This window comes from Narcine bancroftii, chromosome 3 (genome assembly GCF_036971445.1).
Source record: "Narcine bancroftii isolate sNarBan1 chromosome 3, sNarBan1.hap1, whole genome shotgun sequence".
In the NCBI taxonomy this organism is placed as follows: Eukaryota; Metazoa; Chordata; class Chondrichthyes; order Torpediniformes; family Narcinidae; genus Narcine; species Narcine bancroftii.
In genome coordinates, this window is record NC_091471.1 from 299,198,743 (window position 1) to 299,207,835 (window position 9,093).

Sequence of the window (9,093 nt, forward strand, 5' to 3'; positions counted from 1 at the left end):
CCGTGGAAAGGCATAGGGGTTCCACAGAAGAAATAGCAAGTAATAATAACTATAACTAGTAATAACTGTTTTTCTTTAAATTACTTTTTACCTGTGTCTTTAAATTTCTGTGTTTCTGAAACAGAAGCAAACCATTGGCTTGACCCTAAGAAAACAAAATGGCTTCATGAGGCCTGACATCAGCAGTGCAGAAGTCAGGCCTGTGCATCATTTTCAATCAATGAAACTCGGATTTCTTTTTGAGCTAGGTTGGCCACATTTAAAAAAATTTAAACTGAAAAATATTCCACATGTGCAATACTATATTAAGAAACATGGCTTATCTAGGAGACATGATCATTCATCTGAAGCAAGCACTGATGTGCCACCAGCTTTTCACCAAATTCTTCCATGATGCATATATATCTGAAAAATCAAGTGCAAAAAATGAAGTATGATGAAAATTATTTGTCGCTTGGATTCACCTCAGCCAGAATAAAGAGGTACCAGATGCACAATGTGTTTTATGTGGTAAAATTTTAACAGTTCTTTGGCCCCAACAAAGTTAAAAAGACATCTGGAAACAAATCATCCCCAGAGCAAAGATAAGGATGTGTCCTTTAAAAGAAAACTAGATTCATTTGGAATCAGTAAAGGTTTTATGATGGAAAAGAGAGCAAAGACAGAGAATGAGAATGTGACTGAAGCTTCTTACAGGATAAGCTATCAAATTGCCCTTGTTGGAGAGGCCCACACTCTTCGAGAATCTATCATTCTTCTTCTTCTTTGGCTTGGGTTCGTGGACGAAGATTTGTGGAGGGGTAATGTCCACGTCAGCTGCAGGCTCGTTTGTGGCTGACAAGTCCGATGTGGGACAGGCAGACATGGTTGCAGCGGTTGCAAGGGAAAATTGGTTGGTTGGGGTTGGGTGTTGGGTTTTTCCTCCTTTGTCTTTTGTCAGTGAGGTGGGCTCTGCGGTCTTTTTCAAAGGAGGTTGTTGCCCGCCGAACTGTGAGGCACCAAGATGCACGGTTTGAGGCGATATCAGCCCACTGGCGGTGGTCAATGTGGCAGGCACCAAGAGATTTCTTTAGGCAGTCCTTGTACCTCTTCTTTGGTGCACCTCTGTCTCGGTGGCCAGTGGAGAGCTCGCCATAAAACATGATCTTGGGAAGGCGATGATCCTCCATTCTGGAGATGTGACCTAGTGAAGTGTATGTTCAGTGAGGAGTTCAGCAGGAAAATTGATGCAGTGCAAATGTCAAATAATTCTGCAGCAAGACATATTAAGGATATAGCTGAGGACACAGGGGAATTAAAATAGTGTAGCGATGGCTACTCTGCTTACTGAATAACTCCACAACCAAATGGGTTGAACTCAGTGAGCAAAACTAATTTATTGAGGTCTGCCTGGCTGGTCTTATGTTCCCAGCATGGACTTGGTTGAGAACCATGCCATGGACCCTGACGCCGCCAGGGCATCACGTGAGCTGCAGAGCGCGGGCTTCTAAGCCTGGTGCCGAGGTCAGGAAGAAACCCCCAATGGCGCCATTTTGGCCAGCTGCCCCGCCGTGTGCGTGCCATGCGGGGCCGGTTTGCCTGCCTAATGGCGTGCCGCCACACAGCCCCACCCCCAGAACCAGCGCCAATGTCCTTCTTTGCCAGGTGGCCTCACTCCTTGGGCTGGGCTGTGACCACTGGCTCGTTGGGGTCAAGGCGTGCTGGCTTTAATCTGTCCACAGTAAACAGTTCCCTCTTACCACTGATATCCAGTGTGAAGGTGGATCCTGAATGCTGGATGACTCTGTACAGCCCTTCGTATGGTCTTTAAAGGGGTGCTGTGGATGGACCTCACCTGATAAAAACATATTCTGCTCACTGGGGACATAGGAGGCCCATGTGCCATGTCTGGGCGGTGATGGGTGTGTGAAGGAGTCCAACTGGGCCCGGAGGTGGGGAACTAAACTGTGTGGTGACTGTTGAGGGCTGTGAGGTGCATTGATAAACTCACTGGGCAGGGCTAGCGGTGCACCGTAGACCAGCTTGGCTGACGATGGCTGCAGGTCTTCTTGGTTGTTGAACGGATGCCCAGGAGTACCCAAGGCAGCTCATCCACCCAGCTGGGGCCAGAGAGGTGGGCCATAAGTGCCGACTTAAGGTGGCGGAGCAATTGCTTGACCAGTCCATTGGCCTGTGGGTGATAGGCCGTTGTGTGAGGCAGCTCGATTTCCAGCCTGTTGGCGAGCTGTGCCCAGAGCGCAGAGGTGAACTGTGTGAGTCAGTCGCTGGTGAGGTGGGTTCGGATGTCAAACCTGGCAACCCATCCGATCAAAAGTGCTTGGGAGCAGCAGTCCGTGGAGGCATCTGGCATCGGAATTGGAATCATCTCGAGTCAGCAGGTGGTGTGGTGTACCACCATGAAAAGGTAACGGTTACCTCGGGAAATGGGTAAGGGGATGACAATGTCCACATGTATGTGGCTGAACCCTTCTCGGACGTGCTCAAAATCCTGCACGGGCGCTCTGGTGTCCTTGTGTACCTTGGAAAGCTGGCAATGGATGCAGGTCCTGTCCCAGTCTGCAATCTGCTTTCAAAGTCCATGCCAGCAAAGCGTTCTGCCACCCTACGAACCATGGACCTGATGGAAGGGTGGGAAAGGTAGTAGATATGGTGGAAGACTTGCCTGCGCTACTGCTGGGGAACAACTGGTCACGAGGTGCCCATGGAGACATCGCACAGGACGGTATCGTCACCGAGAGGAGTTGGGAGGTCCTGGAACTGCAGGCCCATGATGGCAGTCCTGAAGGTCTGCGTCTCTTCGTTGGACTTCTGGTCCCGGGCAAGCTGGTCATAGTCTAAGTCAAGTGTCAGCAAGCAAATGGCCATTCGGGAGAGCACGTCAGTGACCACGTTGTCTTTCCCTGCCTTGTGCCGAATGTCAGTGCTGAATTCCAACACAAAGGACAGATGACGCTGTTGGCGGGCCGACCAGGGATCTCTAGCTATAGCGAGTGCCTGAGTGAGGGGTTTGTGGTCGGTAAAAATGGTGAAAGGCCTCCCCTCCAAGAAATAGCAAAAATGACGCACAGCAAGGTACGTGCCCAGCAACTCATAGTTGAAAACACTATACTTGCGCTCTGGCAGATGAAGAAGTTGGCTGAAGAATGCCAGTGGTTTCCACTGTCCGTTAACCTGCTGCTCCAGGACAGCATTGACAGCGGTGGCGGAGGCATCGACGGAGAGCACCATATGAAGGTCAGTGCGTGGATGGATGAGCCGGGTGGCCTTCGCAAGGGCTCCTTTCATGGCTTCGAATGCCCTGCTGGCCTCTGGAGTCCAGGTGAGCATCTTGTCCTTGGCTGTGATGAGGGTGAAGAGTGGCTGCATGATGCGTGCAGCACCTGGAATAAAATCAGTTATAGAAGTTTACCATACCCGCGAATTCTTGTATCCCCTTGAGGTTGTCCCGGTGCGGGAACTCCCTGATTGCTGTGACCTTTGTAGCAGCTGGGGTAACTCCTTTGGCTGAGATGGTATGGCCCAGGAACTGCATGGACTCTTTCCCAAACTGGCATTTGGCCGGGTTGATCGTTAGGCCGAAGTTGGCCAGTCAGGTGAAGAGGGTGCGCAGGTGAGACTTATGTTGTGCCCGGTCTCTGCTGGCGACAAGAATATCGTCCAGATAAATTAACACAAAGTTCAAATCCCTGCCCACAGTATCCATGAGGCGTCAGAAGGTCTGGGCAGCATTCTTGAGCCTGAAATGCATGCATAGAAATTCAAACAAGCCAAAGAGGGTGATGGTGGCTGTTTTGGGGATGTCCTCAGGGTGCACGGAATTTGATGATACCCGCACACCAGGTCGACCTTGGAGAACACCCTCGCACCAAGGTTGGCCGCAAAGTCCTGAATGTGAGGGATCGGGTAATGGTCAGGTACTCTCTCGTCGTTAAGCCATCAATAATCTCCACAGGGGCGCCAGCCACCGAAAGCTTTCAGGACCAGGTGGAGCAGTGAGGCCCAAGGACTGTCAGAGCGTCAAAGGATCCCCACCTCCTGCAGATGCGAGAACTCCTCTTTCGCTATCTGGAGCTTATCTGGCAGGAGCTGGCATGCCTTGGTATGGACAGATGAGCCTTGGGTGGGAATATAATGAAACTCCCTGTGGCGTGGTGAGGCAGTGGAGAACTGCGGCTTGAGGAGGGACAGGAACTTGTCCAGCATGCGCTGGAACTTGTCCTTGGGTGCACTGACCATGGCCATCTGCAGCTGCTCTGTACGGGAGGCGTTGAGGCGAACAGATTGGAAGGTATGGGCATCGACAAGTCACCTACCTCGGGAGTCAACCAGGACCCCATGGGTGAGGAGGAAGTCGACACCCAGGATGGAGGTTCGGAGGGACGAAATGGTGAACCCCCACAAGAACCTCCGCTGGCTGAGCTGGAAGTGGACGGTCTTGTTACCATACGTTCAGATCTCCATCGAATTGTCTGCACGGAGTGGAGGTCCTTGAGGCCTGGTCCGGGACTCGATGGCTGTGGCCGGGTTGACACTGATCTGGGCCCTGGTGTCGATGAGGAAGAGTAGGCCGCTGATTGCATCTCGCAGGTAGAGAAGGCTGTGTTCTTGGCCAGCCGCTGCAGCCATTAACAGCGGCCGGCCGGCTCGTTTCCCTGGAACGAGCAAGGCTGGTGGCACTTCCAAGCCTTGGCTTCCCAGCGCTGATGGAACAAGCAGAGGCCTGAAGTGAATGGCCTGCTTCTGTCTATACTCTTTACGGCCCCTGCAGGGGCCGAGTGTTCCTCCGCAGCACTAGAGGAAGGCTTGGTGTGGTCATGCCCAGGTAACCAGTTGGACTGCTGAGCCCTCTGGGAGTTGTTCAAGTCATACCTCCTGAGATTTTTGAGCGACCTTCCTGGGGTCGTCAAAGCTCTCCTGGGACAGTAACGGCTGGATGTCTTCGCCATATGGTCGAGGAAGATGTGCTTGAAAAATGGGCAGTCAGTGTGATTAGCATCTCATCCATCAACGCGATTGGAGTTCTGTCTCTCAAGGCGTCGAGTTGAAGCATCCGAGGGGCACTCTGGTGCCTGGAGAGGCCGAGGGAGCCGGTGAGTACCCGCTTGATGGTCCTGTACTTATCTTCAGCGGGAGGGTGCTGAACGAGGTGCAACACTTGTTTGGCAATGGCCTGGTCCAGGGCAGCGACCACATGATAAAACTTGGTCGTATCTGATTAAATCTGGCGGAGGTGAAACTGAGCCTCTGCGTGGCTGAACCAAGTCTTAGGCTCCTGAACCCAGAAGTCAGGAAGCTTGATGGCTATAGCATTGATTGAAGAGTCATTCATATCGTGTTCAGAGGCATTTGAACCTGTCGGGGTCACCAATGTAGCGACGGCTACTCTGCTTACTGAATAACTCCACCACTAAACAGGTTGAGCTCAATGAGCAAAACTGATTTATTGTGGTCTGCCTGACTGGTCTTATGCTCCCAACCTGGACCTGACTGAAAACCACGCTGTGGGCCCCGATGTCGCCAGGGCATCACGTGGGCCGCAGAGCACGGGCTTCTAAGCCTGGTGCCAAGGTCGGGAAGAAACCCCCGATGGCGCCTTTTTGGCCGGCTGCCCCGCCGCATGAATGACATGAGGGGCCGGTTCGCCTGCCTAATGGCACGCCACCTCAATAGATCATTTGCTGTTATATGATGCTTTTTCATTACAACTGGATGAATCAACAGATGTAGCAGGTCTTCCACTGCTGCTAGTCTTCATTAGGTACGTGTGCAAGAAGGATATTGAGGAAGCAGTACTTCTTTGTGAAACTTTGGAAGGGCACACAACTCGGGAAGAAATTGTTAACTGCATCAAGATGACGAAGAATGCCAATCCGTGGAAAAAATGTTTATACATGTGCACAGATGGAGCCAAAACTCTCACAGGGAAAATTGCAGGAATCGTTTCCAGACTTAAGAGGGTTGCACCAAATTGCAGCAGTGCTCACTGTGCCCTTCATAGAAATGCACTTGTATTGAAAAAAATATTCAATGAAGCAATCAAAATTGTTAATAACCCCTGCAGTCCCAGTTGTTTAAAACTTTCTGTGAAGTAATGGGATACCATACAGAAGTGGAATGGTTATCCTGAGGAAAAGTATTGGCATTGTTATTTGAACTTCACAAAGTGCTTCAAGAGTATTTTAGTAACTCAAAGTTTCCATACTCAGAGTGCCTGTTAAGTTGCAGTTGGTTAATACGTCTTGTGTATCTTGCCGATATATTCACAAAACTTAATTAAACTAATATGGCCCTGCAAGGCAAAAATGCTTTTAATGTGTTGGACAAAATTTCATCACTTTCTAGAAAATATGACTTTCGCATTTCAATGGTGAAAGGAGAAATCTTTGATTGTTTTTTCACACAACAAGACGGTGATGGAGCATGATGTGAGTGTTGATGAAGATTTATGTAATGAAATGGAACAACACTTAACTACTGTACTTTACATTCAACACTTGATGAATAGTTTCCCAATGTTTCGAGTAATAACAAGAGGTGGGTACAAAATCCTTTTGTTGTCACAACCCCAACTTGCCGATTTATCAGTGCAAGAATATAAAAACCTAATCAAGGTAACATCCAACTTTCAGTTGCGTAAAGATTTAACGATTTTCCGCTGATTACATTTTGGATCAGCCTGAGTGCCAATCCATGATTGGGAAAATTAGCTGTGCATTTCCCTATTACCATTTTCCACGACTTACATGTGCAAAACCGGATTTTTATATTATGCAGCAACAAAAACCAAATACAGAAACTGACTTGATGCCACTCCTGGCAATAAGAATTCAACTATCTAACATTAAGAAGGTCAGTGACGACAAGACACAATTTCATTCCTAAATTTGAGGCAACAAATAATTTCAATTTGGAGAATGGTAAGTTTATTTACTTTCTTACTATACTTTTTTTATATACTAGGTATTGCAAAAGTGACACACTTCTTTTTAATCATACTTACCTCAAAAAAATCTGAAAGAATAATCAGAAAATTATTGAATTTCTGTATTAGAAATACAGAATTATTAGGAGCTAAATAAAAACTAAACTTAATTTCTTTCAGAATAAATAAATACATGTAAGTATAAAAGAGATTCCACTTTTTCATCACTGTATATTTACTCGTGCATTAATTAAATTTAGGCTGACTTCCAGGCCAAACATTTTGTCAGTTTCCGCAAAGCAGGACGTCAAGCGCTGAAGAGCTGGCTCTGAATGGGCAACTAAAGCGGCATCGTCTGCAAAGAGTAGTTCACGGACAAGTCTCTCTTGTGTCTTGGTGTGAGCTTGCAGGCGCCTCAGATTGAAGAGACTGCCATCCGTGCGGTACCGGATGTAAACAGCGTCTTCATTGTTGGGGTCTTTCATGGCTTGGTTCAGCATCATGCTGAAGAAGATTGAAAAGAGGGTTGGTGCGAGAATACAGCCTTGCTTCACGCCATTGTTAATGGAGAAGGGTTCAGAGAGCTCATTGCTGTATCTGTCCCGACCCTGTTGGTTTTCGTGCAGTTGGATAATCATGTTGAGGAACTTTGGGGGACATCCGATGTGCTCTAGTATTTGCCAAAGCCCTTTCCTGCTCACGGAGTCGAAGGCTTTGGTGAGGTCAACAAAGGTGATGTAGAGTCCTTTGTTTTGTTCTCTGCACTTTTCTTGGAGCTGTCTGAGGGCAAAGACCATGTCAGTAGTTCCTCTGTTTGCGCGAAAGCCGCACTGTGATTCTGGGAGAATATTCTCGGCAACACTAGGTATTATTCTATTTAGTAGAATCCTAGCGAAGATTTTGCCTGTAATGGAGAGCAGCGTGATTCCCCTGTAGTTTGAGCAATCTGATTTCTCACCTTTGTTTTTGTACAGGGTGATGATGGTGGCATCACGAAGGTCCTGAGGTAGTTTTCCTTGGTCCCAACAAAGCTTGAAAAACTCATGCAGTTTGGCATGCAGAGTTTTGCCGCCAGCCTTCCAGACCTCTGGGGGGATTCCATCCATACCTGCTGCTTTGCCACTTTTCAGTTGTTCGATTGCCTTATATGTCTCATCCTGGGTGAGGGCCTCATCCAGCTCTGAAGAAAACTGAGGTCCTCCATCAGCCAGCTCCCCACCATGACTACCAGCCCCCCCACATCTCCATCGGGCACACAAAACTCAAAACGGTCAACCAGTTTACCTATCTTGGCTGCACCATATCATCAGATGCAAGGATCGACAATGAGATAGACAACAGACTCGCCAAGGCAAATAGCGCCTTTGGAAGACTACACAAAAGAGTCTGGAAAAACAACCAACTGAAAAACCTCACAAAGATAAGCGTATACAGAGCCGTTGTCATACCCACACTCCTGTTCGGCTCCGAATCATGGGTCCTCTACCGGCATCACCTACGGCTCCTAGAACGCTTCCACCAGCGTTGTCTCCGCTCCATCCTCAACATCCATTGGAGCGCTTTCATCCCTAATGTCGAAGTACTCGAGATGGCAGAGGTTGACAGCATCGAGTCCACGCTGCTGAAGATCCAGCTGCGCTGGGTGGGTCACGTCGCCAGAATGGAGGACCATCGCCTTCCCAAGATCGTGTTCTATGGCGAGCTCTCCACTGGCCACCGTGACAGAGGTGCACCAAAGAAAAGGTACAAGGACTGCCTAAAGAAATCTCTTGGTGCCTGCCACATTGACCACCGCCAGTGGGCTGATATCGCCTCAAACCGTGCATCTTGGCGCCTCACAGTTTGGCGGGCAGCAACCTCCTTTGAAGAAGACCGCAGAGCCCACCTCACTGACAAAAGGCAAAGGAGGAAAAACCCAACACCCAACCCCAACCAACCAATTTTCCTCTGCAACCGATGCAACCGTGTCTGCCTGTCCCGCATCGGACTTGTCAGCCACAAACGAGCCTGCAGCTGACGTGGACTTTTACCCCCTCCATAAATCTTCGTCCGCGAAGCCAAGCCAAAGAAAAAAATTAAATTTATAAAAGATTGATTCATAACATCACACTCATTTCAACCTTTGTTTAAACACGAGGTAAATTCTTTTATTTATCTCCTATCATAACTTG

At 48.6% G+C, this 9,093-nt stretch overlaps 1 pseudogene; it reads left to right on the top strand.

Annotated features, from left to right (window-relative positions):
• The first annotated feature begins 314 nt into the window (after window positions 1-314).
• LOC138756852 (zinc finger BED domain-containing protein 5-like) lies at window positions 315-6,882 on the top strand (annotated as a pseudogene).
• The last annotated feature ends 2,211 nt before the right edge of the window (window positions 6,883-9,093 follow it).